Source organism: Saccopteryx leptura, chromosome 3 (assembly GCF_036850995.1).
Source record: "Saccopteryx leptura isolate mSacLep1 chromosome 3, mSacLep1_pri_phased_curated, whole genome shotgun sequence".
NCBI classification, from domain to species: domain Eukaryota; kingdom Metazoa; phylum Chordata; class Mammalia; order Chiroptera; family Emballonuridae; genus Saccopteryx; species Saccopteryx leptura.
This window is the reverse complement of record NC_089505.1, coordinates 59,698,421-59,719,638: the sequence shown is the minus strand read 5'-3', so window position 1 is coordinate 59,719,638 and position 21,218 is coordinate 59,698,421. Positions and strand designations below refer to the sequence as shown.

At 43.5% G+C, this 21,218-nt stretch overlaps 1 long non-coding RNA gene across 3 annotated transcripts in view; it reads left to right on the top strand.

The window, feature by feature from the left end:
- The window catches only part of LOC136398933 (uncharacterized), a 107,436-nt gene that overhangs the window by 43,411 nt on the left and 42,807 nt on the right, over positions 1-21,218 (top strand). The window lies entirely within an intron of this gene.

Sequence of the window (21,218 nt, the reverse complement as noted above, 5' to 3'; positions counted from 1 at the left end):
AAAGGAGAGGGAAGTCGGTAGGTGGAAGAACCCCAGGACCTCAGGTCCAAGAGGGTTTGAGAAAGAAACCACAGGAGGGGAGGTGTTTGCTCAGGCCCCTGGGGTTCTTGGCTCCAGACCTTGTTTGGAAATAGCCAAAAGCAAAAGAAGAAGGTACCACTGATTAAAGATTGAGAGTTACAGAACATTAGCACTTAACTCACCCGAGTCATTCCAGAGACTTTAGGAAATGTGCTCAATGAAAGCCAGAGGACAAACTTGAATGCTTAGTGATATTTATGGGGAGCAGGGGAAAGTTAACAAGGAAGTCTCCAGGCAGGAATGAGAAAAGGTGGTGTGACTTTGTTTCACCTAAGAGACGGGAAGAGGCAAGGCGTAAGTCAAATCCTTTTAGATTTTTGTTTGATCATTCTGACCCGCATGTTTTTCAGATTATTCCTGCCTATTGACATGTTGGAGAGTTGATTGTAGTCTAATTGCCTGCAGGGGACCAGACACTGTACTTGGCATTGGAGATTGTCCTCCAATTGAAGTCTGAGCTTGGTCTGATATAAACCATTGATGTGGTTTCTTTCTGGAAAATTCTTTTTTTTTTTTTTTTAAAGATTTTATTTATTCATTATAGAGAGGGGAGAGAGAGAGAGAGAGAGAAGGAGGGAGGAGCAGAAAGCATCAACTCCCATATGTGCCTTGACGAGGCAAGCCCAGGGTTTTGAACCGGCAACCTCAGTGTTTCCAGGTTGACACTTTATCCACTGCGCCACCACAGGTCCGGCTCTGGAAAATTCTAACAATAGTCTCTGTCCTTAGGAGTCTCACATCGAACCAGGGAGATGACATACTCTTCATAAAACCTAGAGATACAAGTGGAACCCAATTTCAGAAGTGACAGGAATTCAGTGTGGCAGGAGAGTAGCTCAGGGGACTCTGGGTGAGTCTCACCGGCTGAGGTAGGATTTGGGTTGGAGGAGGGCCGAGAGGAGGGCAGTGCAGAAAAGGAGCATGAAGCTAATTGGATGGGGGTCTTTGAGGACAGGGGTTGTTTATTGTTAGTTTTGGTGGTATTGAACTTATGTAGAGCCTGGCACTCTGGGAATACTCTGTAAATGTCTGTTGAATTGAATGATATTTTTGTAACACTTTAGGCCTGATATGTTGCATACCATGTGTAAGTGCAGTCCCTTACCAGAAAGAAAATTTTACTGATGAATGGTAATACATATACCTGGAATCTGGTGGGGGGCTTTGCTATTCCCGGAGTTTCCATCAGCCCACTCCCAGGCTGCTGCAGGGTTAGGGAGTTCATTCTCAGACCTTTCTCCCTGTCCCTCAGTCTGCTTACTCCTCTGCTTTCCCCGGGTCCTGGCTCCCAGTCAGTTCACTCTGATTTTCCCCTCCGTGGACTTGGGGTGGAATGTAGGATTCTGTGAACCATAGGAGGAGGCTTTGCACCCCTCAAGTTCATTGACACTGCCAAGAAAAATATTTTGAGATGTTCTAAATTAAAATTACAGCAGCCAGAGAGTAAGGGAAAGAGACAGAACAGTAGCCTATTAACAGCTGTGGACCAGCTCTGACAACAGACTGCTCACATTCCCGTATATATATGTTGGAATTTGGGATTAATTTCCAGGTGACTATTTCCAAGATTATCCACAAGAGTGAATAGCCAGGCCACATAGAACCCCAGGAGCCTCTGCTTATTTCACAGGGATTTTTTAATCTGCTGCCCACAGTCAATCCACAGAGCAGACACTTCTTCCTTGTGGACTCTGCTGGGCCTTTCCCAGAACTAGCCCATCCCCTCTGTCGAGAGCTAATATAAATCTTTATATCTTTCTTGGCTTATGCCTTTCTTCTCTCTCCTTGAAACTCAGGGATGCACATGTTATCTTTTTTTAAAAATTTTCCCCAATGATTGAGAAAGAGGGAGAGAGATAAGCATCAACCCATTGTTCCACTTAGTTGTTCCATCTAGTTGTGCACTCAGTTCTCGACCATGACCTGATGGGGGATCAAACCAGTGACCTCTGTGCACTGGGATGGCGCTCCATCTACTGAGCCACCCGGCTAGGGCCCACATGTTGTCTTTTAAAATAAATAAATATATGTATATATATATATTTTAGCACGAGTAACAGAGAGGGAGAGAGAGACAGGAAAGGAGAAAGATGAGAAGCATTAACTCATAGTTGCGGCACCTTAGTTGTTCATTGATTGCTTCTCATACGTGCCTTGACGGGGGGCTCCACCTGAGCCACTGAACCCTTACTCAAGCCAGTGACCTTGGACTCAAGCCAGCAACCATGGGATCATATCCACGACCCCATGCTCAAACTCACAACCCTGTGCTCAAGCTAGTGAGCCTGTGCTCATACTGGCAATCCTGGGGTTTCGAATCATTGCACCACCACAGGTCAAGTCCAACATGTCTTTTTAAAAACTGTCTGCTGGTGGTTTAGACTTCATAACTCAAGACCAGTCTTCTCCTCCTCCTCCTCCTTTGTTAGCTATGGCAAACTCTGTCCTTAAAAAAAGACTTTCAGCTGTGGAATTTAAAGTGTTTTTTCTTTTTTTTGTTGTTTAATAATATAAAACACCCCTAAGACAAACAGACTTTTCTCTTGTTAATATTGACTACAACTTAGAGCCCACCTTGAGAACATTGTGTCAACCCAGTCTGATTTGCGAAGGCCTTGCTTGACCGGTGGCGCAGTGAATAGATAATATGTTGACCTGGAATGCTGAGGTCACTGGTTCAAAACTCGGGGCTTGCCCAGAGAGAAGTGGGTTGATGCCTCCTACCTCTCCTTTCTCCTCTAAAATCAATAAATGAAATCTTAACACCACCTTCCCAAACAAAGGCCCCTCCAGGAAGGAAGAGGGGGAAGTGGGGAGAAGATGCCAGTCTGCTCTGTTATTTGGTCTCCCTCCTCCACAGTACACTTACTAGATACTCAGAAACACTTTCTGATCCAACTCATGGTTCACTTGCTCTGATAACAGTCATTTATTCATATGTAGATTCAGTGAGCACTCAGTGTTTTCTAGGTGGTGGCTACGGAGACAGTGTGATCCTGTCTCTGAAGAGCTCTCACTATGCACATAGACCCATGGAGAGTGAATCCAGCTGCTCCATTTTACAAAAATGGAAATTAGAGTGCAGAGCACAAAGTAGGATTTGTTGAATATCATAGACTAGCATCATTAGCCTCAAAGCAACAGGACTAAAGCTCGTTTCCTGACTTGCTAGAATTTCTGTTGGTTTACAGCTGCCTGGCTGCTGCATATGCAAACGTGGTGAGCTCTGATAGGAGACAGAGGACATTCAGAATGAGGTGGCAGCCCACAAACACCTTGGATGAGCCAGAAGGAAGCGTCCAATCCAACCATGACTGCAAAAGCACATCTGAGACATTTGCATTCTTTTTTTCCCTTTGAACTTGAAATGAGGAAAAGTGAGCCCAGAAAACCAAAAGTGGACATTTTCACATGGGGTTTATCAGATGGGCCAACAAAATTTATATATATTTACCTCTATAAAGGTGTTTCTCACTGAACTTTGTCTGGCTTTGAACTGGGTTCCCTCCAGAACCCAGAGCCCAGTGATGATTCATCTTCATCTGTCCAGTGCAAGCTACTTATTGCTTAAAAAGGAAAATGTACACATGTACACCGGTATGGGGGGACTGAGCAGCAGCGCAACAGGAAGAAACAGTGTCCGCAAATCAGCTAATGTGCATTTGGCTTTCTAAATAGAAGTGCAGTGCCCGGACTGGGGACACGGGTAGCCCTGTGGCTCCGCTGCTCTGGTTAGAACACTCCTAGAACGAGATTTTCCTGTGGTTGACACACTTCACTTGCCATCGGAAAGTGACAGGAAATGTAGGGATTTGGACTCTTTCACTTGGGAGATGGCTAAGGGAAGATTAGAGGGGCTCTTGGTGGTTCACAGATATTTGTGGATCTGTTGTGTGAAAAGGTTTTAGGCCTGTTTTGGGTGCCTACGGAGCATAGGACTGGAATTGCTGAGAATTCATCAGACACATTTTGGTTCAGGATGAGAAAGAACTGTCACAGTAAAGTAACTTTTCTTGGAAAGTTACAAGGTTACTGGCAGAGTTCAGCCAGGGGCTGGATATCTGAAAATATGTCAGTGGTTTTTTATTTTGAAGGTCACAAGGGCAGAGCTTGGTTTGGAACCCTGGTTTCCCACAAATATCACATTTCATTAGGCATTTTAAAAACTGCCTTTTAAAATATGACGTTACTCCAGGATGCAGGCTGAGCTCTGCCTGACAGTTACTTCAAGGTGGTTGTGATTCTCTAATTTGTGACTTGGACTTCATTCTGCCAACCTTTCCCCACTCCTTTACTGGCAAGAACATGAAGATCAAGTGCACTTACTAATCATGGCCACAAGGTGGCAGCACTACTCCACTGGTGTTTTCTAAGAACTTGACCCAGATGTGGGCAAATCTGAGAGCCCTGCCTAGTATTAGGGAAATTGCACAAGTGAAGTGAACAGGTAAACTTTTTACTTCTATTTTGCCCCTGTGAAGTGACAGAGTTGAAGTGAGTCTGAAACCATTTAATTAACTTGTTTATTTGAGTGTGGGGAAGGGAAATGAGAAGCAACAACTCTTAGTTGCATCACTTTATTTTTTTTCAGAGAGACGAATTGACTTAACTTAAATTTTATTTAGAAAATTGAATTTAACAGGGTGATAGTGATCAATAAGAATACGTAGGTTTCAGGTAAACATTTGTATAGCATTTTTTTTTTCTTTTTTTTTTTTTGCATTTTTATGAAGCTGGAAACAGGGAGAGACAGTCAGACAGACTCCCGCATGCGCCCGACCGGGATCCACCCGGCACGCCCACCATGGGGCGACGCTCTGCCCACCAGGGGGCGATGCTCTGCCCCTCCGGGGCGTCGCCATGTTGCGACCAGAGCCACTCTAGCACCTGAGGCAGAGGCCACAGAGCCATCCCCAGCGCCCGGGCCATTTTTGCTCCAATGGAGCCTTGGCTGCGGGAGGGGAAGAGAGAGACAGAGAGGAAGGTGCGGCGGAGGGGTGGAGAAGCAAATGGGCGCTTCTCCTGTGTGCCCTGGCCAGGAATTGAACCCGGGTCATCCGCACGCTAGGCCGACGCTCTACCGCTGAGCCAACCGGCCAGGGCTATAGCATTTGAACTGTTGATTATGTTGTATGCCCATCACCCAAAGTCAATTCATTTTCTGTCACTTTTTGTCCCTCTTTACACCCTCCCTGCCACCCTTCCCCACATCCCCCTCCCCCTGGTAACCACTTTACTTTGATCTATGTTCATATGTCTCAGTTTTATATCCCACCTGTGTGTGAAATCATACAGTTCTTAGCTTTTTCTGATTTACTTATTTTACTCAGTATAATGTTCTCAAGGTCAATCCATGTTGTCATAAATGGCACTATGTCATCATTTCTTATGGCTGAGTAGTATTCTATTGTTTATATGAACCACATCTTCTTTATCCAATCCTCTATTGAGGGACACTTTGGTTGTTTCCATGTCTTGACCACTGTGAATAATGCTGCGATGAACATGGGGGTGCATGTGTCTTTATGTATCAATGTTTTCAAGTTTGGGGGATAGATACCCAGTAGAGGGATTGCTGGGTCACATGCTAGTTTTATTCTTAGGTTTTTTGAGGAACCACCATACTTTCTTCCATAATGGTTGTACTACTTTACATTCCCACCAACAGTGAATGAGGGTTCCTTTTTCTCCACAGCCTCTCCAACCCTTGTTATTACCTGTCTTGTTGATAATGCCAATCTAGCAGGTGTGAGGTGATATCTCATTGTAGTTTTTTTTTTTTTTTTACAGAGGCAGAGATAGACAGGGACAGACAGACAGGAGCGGAGAGAGATGAGAAGCATCAATCATCAGTTTCTCGTTGCGCATTGCGACTTCTTAGTTGTTCATTGATTGCTTTCTCATATGTGCCTTGACCGCGGGCCTTCAGCAGACCGAGTAACCCTCTGCTGGAGCCAGCGACCTTGGGTCTAAGCTGGTGAGCTCTTTGCTCAAGCCAGATGAGCCCGCGCTCAAGCTGGCGACCTCGGGGTCTCGAACCTGGGTCCTTCCTCATCCCAGTCCGACGCTCTATCCACTGCGCCACCACCTGGTCAGGCTCATTGTAGTTTTGATTTGCATTTCTTGAATAGCTAGTGAAGATGAGCATTTTTTCATATATCTGTTCAGGTCCTCTCCCTATTTTTTAATTGGATTGTTTGCTTATTTGATGCTGAGCTTTGTGACTTCTATATATATTTTAAATAGTAACCCCTTATCAGAGCTGTTGTTTGCAAATATCATCTCCCATTTAGTTGGCTGCCTATTTGTTTTGTTGTCAGTTTCTTTTGCTGTGCAGAAGCTTTTTAGTTTGATATAGTCCTATTCATTTTAGTTTTGCCTTTATTTCCCTTGCCTTTGTGGTCAAATTCATAAATTGTTCTCTATGGCCAAGGTCCATGAGTTTAGTACGTATATTTTCTTCTATAATTTATTTTATTCAGATCTTATATATAGGTCTTTGATCCATTTTAAATTAATTTTTATGCAGAGGGACAAACTGTAGTCAAGTTTCATTCTTTGCACGTGGCTTTCTAATTTTCCCAGCACCATTTATTAAAGAGGCTTTCTTTTCTTCATTGTGTGTTTTTGACTCCTTTGTCAAAGATGATTTGACCATATATATGTGGCTTTATTTCTGGGCTCTTAATTCTGTTCCACTGGTCTGTATGTCTGTTTTTCTGCCAATAGCCTGCTGTTTTGATTATTGTGGCTCTATAGTATAATTTGATGTCAGGTAGGTGATACCTCCAGCTTCATTCTTTTTCCTCAGGATTGCTTTGGCTATTTGGTTTTTTTTTTATGGTTCCATACAAACCTGGTGATTTTTGTTCTATTATTTTAAAAAATGACATTAGAATTTTGATGGGGATTGCATAAAATTTGTATATTGCTTTGGGTAATATGGCCATTTTAACTATGTTGATTCTTCCAATCCATGAACATGGAATATTTTTCCATTTTGTGCCTTTTTCTATTTCTTTCAATAATAGTTGTATCACTTTAGTTGTTCATTGATTGTTTCATATGTGCCTTGATTAGGAGGCTCCAGCCAAGCCAGTGACCCCGTGCTCAAGCTGATGAGCTTGGGGTTTTGAAGAGCATCCCAGGTTGGTGCTCTGTCTACTGCACCAGTGCCAGTCAGGTTGAAACCATTGCACTTTAGAACCGGAAGACTCTTTAGAGAAGTGTTTCAAACTTTAATGTGCTTACGGATTATCAGAGGATCTTATTTAAATACAGATCTGATTCTTGTGGTGTGGCCTGAGATTTTGCATTTCTAATAAGCTTTTGGATGATGCTTTGTGGATGTCACTCATGGTTGGTGGACCACACCTTGAGTAGCAAACCTTTAGAGGTCCTTTAGAGCAGTGGTCCCCAATCCCCGGGCCATGGACCGGTATCGGTCCGTGGGCCATTTGGTACCAGGCTGCAGAGAAAGAATAAATAACTTACATTATTTCCATTTTATTTATATTTAAGTCTGAAAGATGTTTTATTTTAAAAAAATAACCAGATTCCCTCTGTTACATCCATCTAAGACTCACTCCTGATGCTTGTCTCGGTCACGTGATACGTTGCCGCTAAAATTAAACCCATAAACTAGCAAAATGAGTGAAAAACAAAATTCCATCGAAAGTTTTTTTGCAAAGTGGAAAAGGGCCAGTGAAGAGACAGAAGAAGAACCTATGACCTCGAAGAAAAAGAAGGCTTCATTCACAGACAATACCAGGAGTCCTACTTGAAGTATGGATTTATTGCAACTGGTGATTCTCACGCACCAAGGCCGCTCTGCATAATATGTGGCGACCAGCTAAGTAATGAAGCAATGAAGCCTTTAAAACTGATTCGCCACTTGGAGACCAAGCACCCTACTTTAAAAGACAAGCCTTCTGAGTATTTCAAAAGAAAAAAGCATGAACTGAGGGACAGAAACAATTACTGGTGGCCGCTACATCAATAAATGCGAGTGCACTGAGAGCATCATACTTGGTGGCTAATTGTATTACTAAGGCTAAGAAGCCATTCACCATTGGTGAAGAATTGATCCTTCCAGCCACTAAAGACATTTGCCGTGAACTTCTAGGAGAGGCTGCGCTTAAAAAGATAGCACAGATGCCTCTTTCGGCTACCACCGTCACACGGCACATTGAGGAAATAGCAGAGAACATTGAATCACAATTATTGGAAAGTATTAATAAATCACCGTGGTACGCTCTTCAGGTTGACGAATCTACAGATATTGACAACAAGGCAATGCTACTTGTTTACATGCATTATCTTTATCAAGAGGATGTGCATGAGGATATGTTATGTGCACTATCATTGCAACAAAAACCACAGCCGCAGAACTATTTAAATCGCTGGATGACTATATATCAGGAAAACTGAAATGGTCTTTTTGTGTCGGCATATTCACAGGTGGAGCTGCTGCCTGACTGGAAGGATGTCTGGTTTAACTTCTCGGATTAAGGAGGTTGCACCTGAATGTGAGTCTACGCATTGTGTCATTCACAGGGAAATGCTGGCTAGCTGAAATATACCACTGGAATTTAACAGCGTATTGAATGATGTTGTTAAAGTTATTAACCACATCAAAGCACATGCCCTTCACTCCCGCCTGTTTGAGCAGCTTTGTGAGGAAATGAACGCGAAACACAGACGCCTTCTCTAATACACAGAAATAAGATGGTTATCCCGAGGGAGGTTTCTGGTCAGAGTGTTTGAATTATGGGAGCCGCTGCAGATATTTCTCTCAGAAGAAAAGTCACCGCTAGCAGCACATTTCAGTGACGAGGAATGGGTCACAAAACTCGCTTACTTGTGCAACATATTTAACCTCCTCAATGAACTCAATCGGTCACTTCAGGGGAAAATGACAACTGTCTTCAAGTTGGCAGATAAAGTAGCTGCATTTAAAGCCAAACTGGATTTATGGGGATGACGCGTGAACAGGGGTATATTTGACATGTTTCAAACATTTGTGGGAATTTTGGAAGAGACTGAGCCCAAGCCTTCATTGTCCCAGCTGGTGCACGACCACCTGTATTTGCTTTTAAAAGAGTTTGAACGCTACTTCCCAACCACAAAAGACCCACGAATTGCCAAGGAATGGGTCCTCGATCCATTTGTCAACAAACCAGGTGAATCCAGTGTGTCTATGCAAGAAGAGGATCAACTACTGCAGATTGCAAATGACTGCGGCCTTAAAAATATGTTCGAGACTACAACTCTGCCGGTGTTCTGGATTAAAGTCATAGCAGAATACCCTGAGATCACCACAAAAGCACTAAAAACCCTGTTGCCATTTCCGACATCCTATTTGTGTGAAGTGGGATTTTCTGCAGTGACAGCAACCAAAACAAAATTACGGAATAGACTGGACATAAGCAACACACTTCAGGTGTCATTGTCTCCCATTACCCCTAGATGGGACCATCTTATTGCAGAGAAACAAGCTCAGGGCTCCCACTGATTTAGCGTTATGGTTGTTGAGAGATAGACTACTATCTCTCATTCTATATAAACATTATAATAAATAACCCTTAACTTACAATATTCATAACAATGGTGAGTTGTATTTTTCATGCACTTTATATTTGTTTTTGTGTTTTATCTTATTTTTAAGGCATGTTTAAACGTTACCATAGTGACTGGAAAGTGTTTGGAGGCAGAGAGGATGTTACTCATGTTATGTTGTTGGTGCGATGTTAAGAGGACACTTCTAATAAAGTTGCATACGAGTACACAGTGGATTCATGTTTATTTTTATTGTCGGAGGTTCATGATTGGTAGCGAGCTATGATTGATGTCAGACATGAAATGTCAGAATAACAAATTTAAATACAGCCTGAATAATGAGGACATGCTCGTTCCTCCTTTAACTTAGCCCAATAAATATCGTAAGTTCGACAATTATATTTTAAAATACCACAGTTTTTACGCCAGTTGCATAATTTTATTTTGTGCATTTATCCATCCCACCTTAAAGGCTGGTCTGTGAAAATATTTTCTGACACTAAACCGGTCCGTGGCCCAAAAAAGGTTGGGGACCACTGCTTTAGAGATTAATTCTCACTTCATCTGATTTTGAAGAAAAACTAAGGTCTAGCTCTAGAGGGAGAATGTGACTTGCTTACATAGTCATAACTTTAGCATATAACTTTTTTTGCATTTAAACCCAATCTTCTGACTTAGTCCAGTTCTCTCTCCATTGTATCATGTGACCTCCTTTACTCTTTTTTTTTTTTTTTTTTTTTTTAATTTTGAGAGGAAGGGAGATAGTGAGACAGATTCCTGCATGTGTCCTGACTTGGATCCACCTGGCAACCCCATCTGGGGCTGACACTCGAACAAGTCAAGTCACTGGCTGTAGGAGGGGAAGAGGGAGAGAAGGGGGAGGGAAGGGGGAGAGAAGGGGGAGAGAAGGGGGAGAGAAGAGGGAGAGAAGGGAGAGAGAAGAGGGAGAGAAGGAGAGAGAAGGGGGAGAGAAGGGGGAGGGAAGGAGAGAGAAGGAGAGAGAAGGGGGAGAGAAGGGGGAGGGAAGGGGGAGAGAAGGGAGGGAAGAAGGAGAGAAGGGGGAGGGAAGGGGGAGAGAAGAGGGAGAGAAGGAGAGAGAAGAGGGAGAGAAGGGGGAGAAGGGGGAGGGAAGAGGGAGGGAAGGGAGAGGGAAGGGGGAGAAAGGGGGAGAGGAGAGAGAAGGGGAGAGAAGGGGGAGGGAAGGGGGAGGATAGAAGCATCGCTTCTCATGTGTGCCCTAACTGGGAATTGAACCCAGGACTTCTGTAGGACATCCCTATGCCGGGCCAACACTCTATTCACTGAGCAAACCGGCCAGGACCCTCCTTTACTCTTGTTAGTGACATCTCTTTAGCGTAGGAACCCAGAACTCCCATTTTTACCACCATCTCCTTTGCTCTTTGGTTAAATTGTCACTTTGGATCCTCAGAACCTTCAGTGGCTTTTATATAATAACCACAAGATCAAGTTCAAATGTCTCTGACTAGTTTTCATGGCTGGACAGCAAATGGTCCCACTTTACAAGCTTATCTAACTTAACCCTGTTTTGCACTGTAACTATCCCTGTTCCTTGCTAATCCCTAAACATACCATGTGCAGGCCTCTCTTACTGCTAACAGTACTGGCATGCATTCTGGAGCTAGACATACCTACTTTCTAATCTCCGGTCCATGACCGACCCTGGCAAGTTACTTTACCTTCTTAAGGGTCCACATCTTCCTCTGAAATAACCCCATATGTTCACTGGGAGGAATAAATAGCATATGCAAGACCACTCTCATTCTTGAAATCACCTTTAAAATTAGCATCCACAGTGGTGCCTGACACCCAATTCCCTGTGCTTGTGTTTCTCCTTGTCTTTGTTTCCCTGAGACTTGACCTTTTAAAGGCCTAACCTGACTCCTGTCTCTTTTGTGAAACCCTTCCCAGCCTCTCCTGACCTCATTGGTCCCACCTTTCTGTAAATTATTTCACCCATGTATTAGCCTTTGATTTTGTGCCAGTCCTCTTAGTGAGACCCGTTAGAGAGGCTTGAGGGATTATTGCTGTGTAATATTGAGTTAATTATTATTATTATTATTTCTTTTCCAAGTGAGAGGAGGGGAGATAGAGAGACAGACTCCCACATGTGCCCTGACCAGGATCCACCCATCAACCCTTGTCTGAGGCCGATGCTCTGCCCATCTGGGGTCATGCTCGCAAATTTTTAGCACCTGAGGTGGAGGCTCCATGGAGCCATCCCCAGCGCCTGGGGCCAATGTGTTCGAACCAATCGAGCCATGCCTGTGGGGGGGGGGGGCAGGGAGAGAGAGAGAATGAAAGAGAAGAGGAAGGTGAAGGAGGGAGAAGCATACAGTCGCTTCTCCTGTGTGACTGGGAACTGAACCCAGGACATCCACACGCAGGGCTGACATTCTCCCACTGAGGCAACCAGCCAGGGCTTATTTAATTCTTTTCTAGTACTCTCTGAGTGTTAGTGCTACCTTCTCTTTTGTCACTTACTGCCTAGCAGCAGCTCCTCCTGCACCAGCAGCCCCAGACCTTGGTAGTTTGTGAATACTTTAGGGCTAGTTCTTGTCAGACTCCTCCTGCCTTCACATTTTGGTTAAATTGGTGTGGATGTTATCATATGGTCCCCCCAAGGAAGGGTTGATGAAATCTCTTTATGGAAACTGCGAGATAATAACACAGAGGAAGTTGGGCACACTATCATTGCTTCATTAGCCCGGGGACAGGAAATTTGTATACCTTCCTGTTTCATAGAATTTATAACAAGGTCCTTACTCTCTTACTTCAGAAGTAGGGAGGGAAAGGCTGTTTAAGGGAGATCACATACCTCTGATCTAGATTTTGTGAATTATTCAGCTGTACCCAGAAGTGTTCATCTTTGCATGTATGATCATATATTTTATCACATGATCTATAGTTCCCTCCCTCAGTGGCAATTAGGAGCTGATGTCAGGTTTATGACAATGAAATGATATGATGTGTGCTTTCACTGCAGCAAAGTTTTCTCTGAGGCCTGGAGCAGAAATAGACCAGGAAGGCTGGACACTTAGTGTCCTGCCTTTTTTTTATTGGACAGAAGTCTCTTCATTCATCACTTGCTCAATCAGGGGATTTTTGGCCTTTCCTTTCCCCTACTGTGGGTCCATGCCAAAGTCCAGATATATTTATGTGTGCTTAGAACTGACTTTTTTTTTCTTTTTTAAAGAGAGGCCCAAGGAGCAAGTTCCTTGAAGATTTCCAGGATTTTAATCTTCACTGTCTAAGCTGGTGGTTTCCAACCTTAGATGCTGGTTAGAATCACCTGCAGGGCATTTATTTTATTTTATTTATTTATTTTTTTATGTGCCTTGACTGCGGGCCGTCAGCAGACTGAGTAACCCCTTGCTCGAGCCAGGGACGTTGGACTCAAGCTGGTGAGCTTTTGCTCAAGCCAGATGAGCCCGTGCTCAAGCTGGCGACCTCGAGGTCTCGAACCTGGGTCTTCTGCATCCCAGTCCGACGCTCTATCCACTAGGACACCGCCTGGTCAGGCAACCTGCAGGGCATTTAAAGCCCACCAATGCCTGTACTTTGTCCCCAGAGAGCCTGATTTGATTGGTCTATGATATAGCTCAGGAGTTGATAGTTTAAAATAGTTTTACAGTGGAGAAACCTTAGCCAAGTGTTCAAAGTTATCTTTGCCAATAATGAGTGATATTAACACCACAGGCCTCCTGATACGATGGACTGAGAAAACCCAGCATCCCTTCTGTGGTATTCTTGCCAAAAGTGCATGACCTAAGTTTAATCACGGGGAAGTACTAGATAAGCCCAACCTGAGGGTCATTCTACAAAATAACTGACCAATATATATTTTTTAATTTTATTAAAAAATTTTTTTTTTTTAATTTTTAATTGATTTTAGAGAGAGAGGAAGGGGGAGAGAGACAGGAATATCAGCCTGTTCCTGTATGTGCTTGACCGGGGATCAAACTGGTAACCTCTGCTCTTCTGGAAGATGCTTTAACCAACCGAGCTGTCTGTCCAGGGCATCATGTAGTTTGAAGAATTATTATTATTATTATTATTGATTTTACTGAGAGAAGAGAGAGCAGGGGTGGGGAGAGGCAGAGCGAGAAGTATCACAGTTGCTTCGCTTTAGTTGTTATTGGTTTCTTCTTTTATTTTTAAGATTTTATTTATTGATTTTAGAGAAAGGAGAGAGAGAGAACAAGAGAGAAAGGCAGGAGTAGTGAGAAGCATCAACTTGTAATTGCTTCTTGTATGTGCCTTGACCTGGCAAGCCCGGGGTCCCGAACCAGCGACTTCAGCATTGCAGGCCAATGCTTCACCTATGCACCACCACCAATATTTTTAAAAAATATTAAGGTCATGAAGGAAAAAGAAATCCCGAGGAAGTGGCCCAGATTAAAGGAGGCTGAAGAGACAAGACAACTAAATCCAACATGTGAGCCTAGATTGGATCCTTGTCTAGATAAAAGACATTAGTGAGAAGGTGAAAGGAATTTGAATGAGATCTAGAGATTAGCTCATGATATTATACTGGTGATAATTGATGATTTTGATAATTGTACTCTGAATATCTACCTCATTAATATTTGGAGAAGTTGAATGAAGGGTATATGGGAACTTTGGCTATCTTTTGGAACATTTTTGAATGTTGAAATTATGTTAAAATGAAAAGTTAAAAAAAAGAGAACTTCCAGGTAATTAATGAGTTGCCAAAATTGAGAACCACTTCCCTAAATTATCTTGCCTAATACTGTTAGAGTAATCTTCTTGAAAATGCTATTTTGTCATGTTTCTGACTTTCTCAAAGCATTTCAGTGACTCTTAGCATCTGTAGGATCAAGTTCAAATTACTTAGGTGGCCATTCAAAGCCCTGAAACATGGCGCCAACCTGACCCAAACTGCGTTTTTCTTTCTCATGTGTGAGTTTATTCTAATTCTTTTCCTTCTTCCTATAATACCATTGCCTTCCTGCTCAGCCTCTGGAATTCTTCTTCTAAGGCCCATTTCAGATTCTGTCTCTTCATTGAAGACTTTTATGAGTAATTTTGTTAGAAGCAGTCATCTTTCCTTTCTTTGAAATCTGGTAGGTAGGATGGTGTGGAGTGAAAATATGAGCTTTAGTTTCAGAAATATGTGAGTCTGAATCCTGGTTCCGTCCATCTTTTACTGGTTCTTGGACTAGGGGACAAGTTAATTGAATTCTTGGAGTTTTGGTTTCTCATTTGCAAAATAGGTATAATAGTACCTACTTCAAAGGGTCACTGTGAGCATTAGATGAGGTGCAAACATAAAGGTCCCTGCCTACAGGAGGTTCTTCCTCCTCTTATTCATGGCTCAGTGGTTCCCAAAGGAATTGTGGGTGGTGCGAAGGTTCTTGTCAAAATTTCCTGCAGAGCCTTTAAAAGATATTTGTGTTTGATCATCACAATTAAACACTCTTGGGCCTTTAAGGAATTTAACTGAGATATTTATTTCTCTGGAATCCAGCTCAGTAATAAGTGATCTGTGGATTAGCGGAATGTAACCCAATAGAGGGAGAATGAAGGTACAATGGGTTTCTAAATGGGAAAAAGCTGTGATGTCCCCCACACTCACACTTTTGCTGTCAGGCAGATGGCATTGAGGAAGTATGACTCCTCAGTAAAATTCCTTAAACCCGAGTCCTGCTTAGCCACCTTCTAATAACCCATTCCCTGCCCAAGTGGTATGTACATAGGTGAGTCAGGTCCCTGATGACGTGAACACTTGACTCCCTTTTCTGTTCCCTCCACAGGGCTGGATTCAGTGGTTTGGCCCCAGGTCCCTGGCCTCTGGACTGGTTTAAGAATACAGGCCAGGAGGGGCAGGCTGAGAAGGAAGTCAGATGCCAACAGGCATGGAGAGAGACAGGTGGGGCTGCCATTGTTCAAAGGCCATAAACTCTGGGTGTGTTTTATGACTATTTCTGATTTGGAATCTCCTCCCCTTTGTGACAGTTTCAGGGACCCGCCCTTCTCCTGCTTCCTTCTCATAATGCTTTCTTTTCCTAGTGCACCTCTTTTATGGCCAGAGGATGGCTGTGCAAATAGTTGACAATTTAGTGAGAATGACTTTCAATGGGGACCAGGAACTGAACTCTGTTTCTTTTCAAAAGCTACTTATTGAGGCCCATAAAAGCAATTATGAGGTCTAAAAAAGCTTTTATGATGGGATGTGCAGTTGTGAGTGTGGTGTTAGGGAACAGGTGAAGGCAAGGCAGAAAACAAAATGCTGACTGTCAAATTCTGAAGATAGAGGGGTGAAAATCACTCTAAAAAGTAGATTTTATTCAGGAGACCTCAGAAATCTTAGGGTGTTCTCTGCCAAGATTAAATTATTATTGTTATTGTTATTATTATTATTATTGCTTTAGCAAGAAAGAGAGAGACAGATAGGGACAGGAAGGGAGAGAGATGAGAAGCATCAATTCTTCATTGTGGCACCTTAATTGTTCATTGATTGCTTTCTCAAATGTGCCTTGACTGGGAGTTACAGCAGAGCGAGTGACCCCTTGCTCAAGCCAGCGACCTTGGGCTTCAAGCCAGCAACCTTTGGGCTCAAGCCAGTGACCATGGGGTCATGTCTCTGATCCCATGCTCAAGCCAGCGACCCTGTGCTCAAGCTGGTGAGCCTGCGTTCAAGCTGGCGACCTCAGGGATTTGAACTTGGGTCCTCCATGTCCCAGTCTGACACTCTATCCACTGTGCCACTGCCTGATCTGGCAAGATTAAATTATTAACATTTATTTAGGTGGGAGATGAAGTTAAATTATGGAGTTGTGTGATGCTGGGTAAACTACTTAACTTTGCTGTCTCAGTTTTTTAAATTAATTAATTAATTACAGTATAAGTGAGAGAAGGGAGAGAGACAGACTCCCATATGTGCCCCAAATCAGGATCTACCTGGCAAACCCTGTCTAGGGCTAATGCTTGGACCAACTGAGTTGTCCTCAGTGTCCAGGGCTGAGCTCAGGGTTCAGGCCTACGCTCAAACCAACTGAACCACTGGCTGTGAGATGGGAAGAGAGAGAAGGGGGAGAGGGTGGGGATCAAACTGGGGACATACTCACGCCAGGCCGATGCTCTATCCACTGAGCCAACCAGCCTGTCACAGTTTTTTAAATATGTTAAAATGGAATGATAACACTCATAACATTTTTTTATGAAGACTGTAGCTATGCATAAAACTTTTAGGTTGGTATCTGGCACATATGAGTGCTAAGTAAGTGTGAGCTATAGCATTATGGGAGTAGTTAAAGGTGCCAGCCTGGTCATCTAGGATAGAGAGGCATTTTCTAGCCAGGGTCCTGGCAGGCCAGCTGGAGATGAAAATGATTGAGGAAGGCTTAACTTGCCAGAGTGGAAGCATTGAGTAGCAGTAACTCATGAACAACATTTTGGAAAATTTCTTAATTCAACAGCAGAAACACCCCAGAAGCTGTACAGCTTTTCATTGTTACTTTTCCTGTGAGTCTGGGAATGTGTCCTGCTTCAGTGGTGTTGCTGAAAGTCCAGCCTAGAAACAGGCTTCAGGGCGACATCTTGCAAATACCATCTTGCCAAAGGAATTCCTTCTTGTGGCCCCGGTGTTACTTTTGTCTCTGCCTATCCTTATTTATAAGGTGTAAAGAGAAAGACAGAAGAAGGATGAAATAAGAAAATATATAAATTAACAGCAGAATTGAGTTGGCATGTATAAGTTACAAAGAACTATATATAAGTTTTATGTGAAAGTAAAAAGACTTTGACCTCTCCAATCATAAATAGTGGGCTCCATGAGTATATATCAAACTCCATCCCAAGAAACATTCAAGCAGAATCACAAGAGGTGGATAATATGCCTTTCTTTGCTAACTGGTTAGACTGAGTCACTGAAGAGAAAGGAGATGAAGGAGAAATGAGTGAGGTTGAGAGAAAATGGGATGGCAAAAGTGAAGTATTGAAAGGTATGTTTACTGACCGCTCATTATTTACCAGACACTGTGTACTGTGTTTAATGCCATATATTTTTTGGGGGGGGGATGAGAGGGAGGGAGATAGTGAGGCAGACTCCAGCATGCACCCCAACTGGATTCCACCCAGCAACTCCTGTCGAGGGCCAATGCTCAAGTATTGAGCTATTTTAGAGCCTGAGTCCCTGCTACAGGGGAGCCATCCTCAGTGTCTGGGGCCATGCTTGAACCAGTTGAGCCACTGGCTGTGGGAGGGGAAGAGGGAGGGGAAAGAAGCAGATGGCCTCTTCGCCTATGTGCCCTGACTGGGAATTGAACCTGGGACGTCCATACGCCAGGCCGATGCTCTATCCACTGAGCCACGAGCCAGGGCCTTATATTATATATCTTTTTTAAAAAGAAATTTATTTATTGATTAATTGACTGATTGATTTCAGTGAGAGGGATAGGGAGAGAAAGAGAGAGAGAGAGACAGAAACATCAAGCCATTCCTGTATGTGCCCTGACCGGGGATCAAACCAGCAACCTCTATGTTTCAGGATTATTCTCTAACCAAATGAGCTGCACGCCATGGCCTTATATATCTTAACTTACTCTTTTACTGTTATTTCCTAATACAGTAAGAGTTATCCTTTTTTTTTTATTTTATTTTTTTTTTAATTCTTGAGGTCTAGTAGTTAGGTCAGTTTTTAGTAAATGTTTATGTGTGCTTAAAGGTAATATACTGGGTTCAGGGTTCTATCAGGGTCCATTTATCAGGATTATTAATAGTATTAGAATCTATAGTTTTTGGTCCTGGCCAGGTAGCTCATGTCATCAGACACGCTGAGGTTGCGAGTTCAATCCCTGGTCAGGGCATATACAAGAATCAACGAATGACAGCATGAACGAGTGGAACAAGTCGATGCTTCTCTTTCTCTCTATATAAAGAAATATAATAAAAATCTATATGTTTGGCTGTTTGGTCTCTCAGTTGCTGAGAAAGCTTAAATCTCCTACTGTGCTGGAGGATTGGCAGTTTTGGCTTACAGCCTGTCACTTTTGCTTTAAACATTTCCAACCTTTTTTTAACTTCTAACATACAAGTTCGAAATTATTACATCTTTCTTGAAAATTGTTCTTTTCATCATTTTGTGGTGACACTGTATTCTTAATGACTTTTGCCTTAAAGCTTATTTTTGTCTGATTTTCTGAAAAATTTTTTGGTTAGTTTTTCTCAAGTACTGTACACCTTTTTCCCCATCTTTTTACTTTGGGGACCCTAAGGTCTTTTTTTCAACTTTATTGATTTTAATTTTTAAAAAAAATTTTAGAGAGAGGAAGGAGTTGAGAGACAGACAGACAGGAACATCAATGTGTTCCTGTATGTGCCCCGACTGGGGACTGAGCGGCAACCTCTGTGCTGGGGCCGACACTATCAACCGCAGTATCCAATCAGGGCAGGGAGATTCTATTTATTGATTTTAGAGAGAGGAGGGAGAGAGAAAGAAGCCAGGGGGTGGGGGAAGCATCCACTCATAGTTGTTTCCTTTTTTTAAAAAAATTAAAAATTATTTATTGATTTTAGAGAAGAAGGGAGAGAGAAAGACAGAAACATTGATCTGTTTCTTTTTTTTTATTTATTTTATTTTATTTTATTTTATTTTATTATTATTTTTTTTAATTTTTTTACAGAGGCAGAGATAGACAGGGACAGACAGACAGGAACGGAGAGAGATGAGAAGCATCAATCATCAGTTTCTCGTTGCGCATTGCAACTTCTTAGTTGTTCATTGATTGCTTTCTCACATGTGCCTTGACCGTGGGCCTTCAGCAGACCAAGTAACCCCTTGCTGGAGCCAGCGACCTTGGGTCCAAGCTGGTGAGTTCTTTGCTCAAGCCAGATGAGCCCGCGCTCAAGCTGGCGACCTCGGGGTCTCGAACCTGGGTCCTTCCGCATTCCAGTCCGACGCTCTATCCACTGTGCCACCACCTGGTCAGATTGATCTGTTTCTCTATGCGCCCTGTGCCCTGACCTGGGACCAAAGCGGCAACCTTTGTGCATCAGAACAATGCTCTAAACAGCTGAGCCGTCGGCCAGTGTGGGGCTCTCCAGCCAGGGTGGAGCTATCCCTGTTAGAGATGGAAAAAAGACTCTAAGGGAGCTGAAGTGACTGGTCCAGGGTCATCCAGCCAGTTAATGACAAAGTTTGTGTGTTTTACGTCCGAGGTTGTGTTCTTGGCTCTGTATCAGAAAAAGAGTGAAAGAAGAAAGGCAAAGCAAATTTTTGTTGAGGGTAAAGTTTAAAGGTCTCACCAAAATGTCCACATCCTAACCGCTGAAACCTATGAATGTTATTTTATGTGGCAAAAGGGACTTTGCAGATGTGTTGAAGTTAAGGATTTTGAGATGGTAAGAACATCCCGGATTATGCGGGTGGGCTCACTGTAGTCACAAAGGTGGAGGCAGGAGAGTCCGACCAGAATGATGCCGCGGGAGAAAGACTCTGCCAAGCCAGTGCTGGCTTGAAGATGAAGGGAGCTGCGAACCAAGGAATGAGGGCAGTTTTTAGAAACTTGATCAGGTAAGGAAGCAGATTTCCCCCTGAATCTCAGAAGGAGTACTGTTCTGTTGACACCTTGATTTTGGCCCAGTGAGACCCCACTTTGGACTTCTGACTTCCAGAACTATAAGAAAAGGGGGGTAATGTATATAATCTTTGCATTCCAGGAAATATAGTCTGTCACCCAGGAAAAGAGACTGAAAGAAATATGCCCAAATGTTAAACAATGATTAAGTTTAGATTATGGGTAGGAAATGCAGTATGGGTGGTAGTGCTTTTCTTTTTCATATTTTATCTCAATTAAAAAAAAAATTTAGCCCTGGCCGGTTGGCTCAGTGGTAGAGCGTCGGCCTGGCGTGCAGAAGTCCCGGGTTCGATTCCCGGCCAAGGCACACAGGAGAAGCGCCCATCTGTTTCTCCTCCCCTCCCCCTCTCCTTCCTCTCTGTCTCTCTCTTCCCCTCCCGCAGCGAGGCTCCATTGGAGCAAAGATGTCCCGGGCGCTGGGGATGGCTCCTTGGCCTCTGTCCCAGGCGCTAGAGTGGCTTTGGTCGCAACAGAGCGATGCCCCAGATGGGCAGAGCATCGCCCCCTGGTGAGCGTGCCGGGTGGATCCCGGTCGGGCGCATACGGGAGTCTGTCTGACTGTCTCTCCCTGTTTCCAGCTTCAGAGGAGTGCAAGGAAAAAAAATAAAATAAAATAAAAATATAAAAAAAATAAAATAAAAAAAAATTCGAAAGATTTTATTGATTTTTTTTCTTCTCTCTGAAGCTGGAAACAGGGAGAGACAGTCAGACAGACTCCCGCATGCGCCCGACCGGGATCCACCCGGCACACCCACCAGGGGCTCTGCCCACCAGGGGGCGATGCTCTGCCCCTCCGGGGCGTCGCTCTGCCGCGACCAGAGCCACTCTAGCGCCTGGGGCAGAGGCCAAGGAGCCATCCCCAGCGCCCGGGACATCTTTGCTCCAATGGAGCCTTGGCTGCGGGAGGGGAAGAGAGAGAGAGAGAGGAAGGAGGGGGGGGTGGAGAAGCAAATGGGCGCT